The following is a 4,570-nucleotide window of genomic DNA, read 5'->3' as shown; positions in this document are numbered from 1 at the left end:
CCCGGCCCAAAAGGAAACTCAAGTGCAGGAGGCCCAAGGAGAAGAAACCCTAGACATAACCCCTCCCATTGCTTATAAAAGGAGAAGTTTCCCTAGGGTTCAGCCACAAGAGAGACAGCAAGCGAAGCCCTGCCTGAGCAGAACCCCGCCGCCGCCTCCGCCTCAAGCCGCCGCCGCTCCATCTCCGGCGAAGCCAGCCGCCAGCCGCCCGCGAAGCCCTAGCCGCCGCAACCGAGCTCCTAGCCGCCGCCTCCTTGATTCAGTTTCGTGCAAGCAACTGAGATCTGAACCCTAAAGGTAAAACTAAGATCTCTAGCTCTAAGTCATTGGAAAATGACAGATTCTAAACCCATCTCTCTCTTGTGTGAATCCGATTCTCAAATCAGATCTCGAGAAGTGACTGTTCCCCAAACCTAGATCCAGATCTACTTCTGCAAAAAGCTAAGGTGAGGACTTGGCTGTGAACTTGCCTCATGTTGAGTAACCAATGGGACTTAGTCCTTTGTTAATCAGTTCTAGATATTGTGTGTATGTGTGATGTGATATGTGATTGATCTTGTCTAGACGATAGTACGTGTTGAAGTGATAAGAACGTAGGCATGTTAGGGTGGTCAAGAATATGATGATAAGGTGTTGAGACGTGTTGTGAATGATAAGTGAAAGATGTAAGAATAAGTACGAATAAGGGATCATATAGAGAGTCTAAGGAAAGTATGTGGGGTAGTAGTCCACGCTAGGTATCCATAGGAGATGTGGCCAATCCACAAGAATATGGGGTAGAAGCCTAGTTGGGGCTACCCACTGATGAAAAGGACGAAAAGATGAAAAAGATGTGCATTGTAGGGTCTTTAGTTCTTGTCGGGTAGTATGGGTTTCTGTGTAATAGATCTTATTAGCTCATGACTTGTGATTGTTTGCTCTTCCTGAGTTGACTTCGTGGGTTCCTAGAACCTACCCTCACTGAGTATTATGTACTCACCCCTCTTTTTACAGGTAGGGCCGAGAGGGAGCGGGAGTAGATGTCCGTATGGTGCAAGTGTTTTCTCGAGTCTTTCATTTATGACTCCTTTCTTTCAACCATTTCTTCTTAAGTTTTTATTCGACATTTCAGTTTTGTTGAGTTTGGTTTTATGTAAGACAATTTGAGTTTTAATACGAGTTTTTGAACGAAAAGGTTTGGGGTAAAGCATTTGATAAGGTTCATCGGGCCAAGCCCGTTACATTTCTCATGTTGAACATTCAGTTCTTCTTCTGCTGTTCCTTTTGAGAAAATGCATCCCATAATACTCAGGCGGATTAGCAATCTTTGTGTCTGTCTCGCCTATCCTCATCAAGAACAAACTTATCCTGAGTGATTCCAAAGCATCAAACCCAGGAATGTCAGGTTCATCAGATGGAAAACAGAGAAATGTCAAGAATGTAAATCCTTCTTCTTTGAGTATGATGAAAGTTATACAATTGAGTCTCTTCAAAGATATCTAAATGAATATGAAGAAGATCACCTAAATGTATGTTACTGTATAGACAATAAGGCAGAGGATACAAAGACTTTGGAGACAGAAGTAGTAATATTTCAGATATGTGATCACCAAATACAAAAGGCAAATTTAAAATTAAAAAAAAAACACGGAAGAGGAAACTTGTGACCCAGGAAACAAGAGAGGAACGTTACAAAAAATTGTTTTTTTTTTTCGTTATCTCACTGCAAGATGCACAAAACGCTGCAGCAAACTGTTATATGAAAGCCTTCAGTCAAAAAAAAAAAAAAACTGTTGGTCGATAACGGAAAAACACGGAGAGAGAAAACGACGAACAGAATGTTGTTAAGTTCTGAATTGGAAAATGATTAGGATCAGGAAAGATGGATTCGTTTTTGTTTCGCGAGAAACAAGGAGGAGTCCTAGATTCTATGGGGAAGACAGCTCAAAATCTTAGCTGTTTGTTTCTAGTTTTGGCTTTTTCTCGTCTCTGAATTTGTTAAGAAACAACAGATTCTCGCATGAGGTGGAGATTTGATCCAACGGTGACTAATGAAAGTTTTTTGTTGTTGTTAGGACAATGACCCACACAGGATCTTGTCTGTCGGACATCGTGGGTCCCACTTTTTCTATGTCCGTTCGAACATTATCCCAGAGACTCTTCGGAGTTTTTTTCTTCTTTTTGATTCTTCGGAGTTCAAGTCTCCCACAACGTATCTTAGCTGATAACAATCTCTGTATTGACCAGGACATCGACGAGATCTTCCTATATAAAGTAGACTTTTCAACTCTCAGACAAGCAATTTCTTGCAGATTGCGCATTATATGAGGTCCAGGTTTCAATTCCCAAAGAAAGCGATTTATTAAACAATTATGCAGACTATGGAAGAAATCATTACAAGAGATCTTCAGCATGGTGCAAGTAAAATCCGGCTAGGCGTAGGTCTTCCTATGACGGTTCATGTGATTCAGTTAGGCGTAGATCCTCATAAGGCAGGTAGTATTGTCGGTTGTTGAATCTTCTATGTAATCTTTCTCATAATTGTAATACCATAATAAATCAGCGTTAAAAAAAAAATAGACTTTTCTCTTCTTAGGGAGTGCCATGTCAGAAAATGAGTTCTTTTCGCGGCGACACGTGTCCTTTCACCCCAAAACACACCGTCTCATTTAGGTGAAAATACAATCGATGCGGGCTTTACATAACACACGATCATTTTGTTGGTTTCTAATGGGTTTAAACTCTTTTGTATGTTTAGGTATAGTTATCTGGGCTGAAAATGTACAGAAGCTTGGCCCGTTAGACGCCTGCCCTCAAGGTCGTGTAGCCGTCATGCATTTTTTGGGTTCATTCTCCTGCGAATTTTGATTAGGTCTAAGATAATTGGAGGATCTAAAATTCCCGGAGAGATACAAATCTTCATGTGTAAACATTGCGTCTATGTTGGTTCGTGTTCAGCGTTTGGAGTTGTTTGAAGAACTTAAAGGTTACTGGTCTGGGTGTTCAGCTTTAGCAGAGGATAAAGTCTTGAGTCATGGAACCAGCTCAAGGTAAATTTGAGGTGGAGAAGTTTGATGGTCAAGGAGACTTTGGATTATGGAAGTTTAAAATGCTTATGCAGCTTAAGCTTCAGGGTTTGGATTTTGTTCTTGAAGAAGAAGAATCCAGCAGTTCTGTTAAAGGAAAAGAAAAGGAAGGTGAGGTCACAGAAGCTAGGAGTTCTCCGGTTGATCCGCTGAAAAAGGAGAAGGATAAGAGAGCAAAGAATCTGATATGCTCTTCTCATAGCAACATGATCTTACGAAAGGTTATGAAGGAGACAACAACTCTAGGAGTATGGAAGGCTCTGGATTGCTTGGTCCTCATCACTCACATTAGGAGTATCAGACGAAGTCCTTACCTAACTGAATTTATTTGAAGCAGATGTTTGCCAGCTTTAAGATGGAAGAGCACAAAAGCATAGAGGAGAATCTTGATGTGTTTTTGAAACTGGTAGACGATTTGGCAAGTTTGAGCATTAATGTGAGTGATGAGGACCAAGCAATCCAGGTCCTGTCTAGTCTCCCAAGGCAATTCGACTCACTGGTTTATACACTTAAATACGGTAATTGGAAGGAAACACTGACTCTGAATGAAGTAACCAGGTCTGCTTATGCCAAGGAAGTTGAGCTAAAGAAAAATGGGCTCATTGTAAAGACTAAGTCAAATGCAAAAGGTTTGGTTGTGACCAGGGTAGACCTGAGAGGAAGGGTTCTGGTCAGTCAAGTGGAAGATCCAAGAGCAGGGATTCAAGGTCTAAATCTAGGCCATAGAATCAACATAAAGCTAGAGAGTGTTGGATATGTGGGAAGGAAGGACACTTCAAGAAAGATTGTCCGGAAATGAAGAATTGGAGAGCAGCTGATTCTGCAAATATTTCTCCGGAAAAAGAGTTTCCTATGATCTTGACAGCAAGTGAAAAAGACCCCAAGAGTGTGTGGGTTATGGATTCTGGATGTACATTCCACATTACACCAAATAGAGATGCCTTATTTGATTTCAAGGAGTTTGAAGGTTGAAACGGACTTTTCAAGGGTCCAATAATCAAATCATCATAGTAATTAAGATGTCAATCCATTTCTAAGAGTTTTGAATCAAAGAGAATTCAGGTTTTCAATTAAGCTAAATGCAATCAATAAGATGAGTGGTTTCAATCAATCTAACAGGTTTCTAAAGCAACTAAACATCAACTTTCAATCAATTGGAATAAGGAAGAATCATAGGCATAAGATTTTGATTTCAGATGACTAAGATTAAATCTAAAATGACAAGGTTTCAATCAACACATTCCCCTAAGTCTAGATATCAATTCTAAGCAAGTTCTCTTCCAAGATAAAAGCTCATTTACTCTCATGATCAAACATCAAATTCCTTTGGTTTGTGTCAATCAAGCAATCATTAAGGATAGATCATTCAACTTTCCTAACTCCCCTAACATCAAATCCCTTTGGTAGGGTAAGCTAAGAGCTTGATGAGTTAGCTCAGACATTTCATCGAACATCTTCCGAGCAATGAAATGTCTAGAGTTCTAAACCAGAATGGCCAACTCAAG

At 40.3% G+C, this 4,570-nt stretch overlaps 1 long non-coding RNA gene and 1 pseudogene across 1 annotated transcript; one reads left to right on the top strand and one right to left on the bottom strand.

The window, feature by feature from the left end:
* Positions 1 to 1,961, bottom strand: part of LOC106322949 — a 10,730-nt pseudogene extending 8,769 nt beyond the window's left edge.
* Positions 17 to 1,131, top strand: LOC106322950. Its single transcript, XR_001266597.1, has 3 exons — positions 17 to 297; positions 387 to 446; positions 994 to 1,131. It is a non-coding gene; the product is annotated as an uncharacterized LOC106322950 (long non-coding RNA).
* Positions 1,962 to 4,570: the final 2,609 nt, after the last annotated feature.

The sequence above is a fragment of the Brassica oleracea genome, chromosome C2 (assembly GCF_000695525.1).
Source record: "Brassica oleracea var. oleracea cultivar TO1000 chromosome C2, BOL, whole genome shotgun sequence".
Taxonomy (NCBI): Eukaryota; Viridiplantae; Streptophyta; class Magnoliopsida; order Brassicales; family Brassicaceae; genus Brassica; species Brassica oleracea.
Note: the sequence above shows the minus strand (reverse complement) of the source record. Positions and strands in the feature narration are given on the sequence as shown.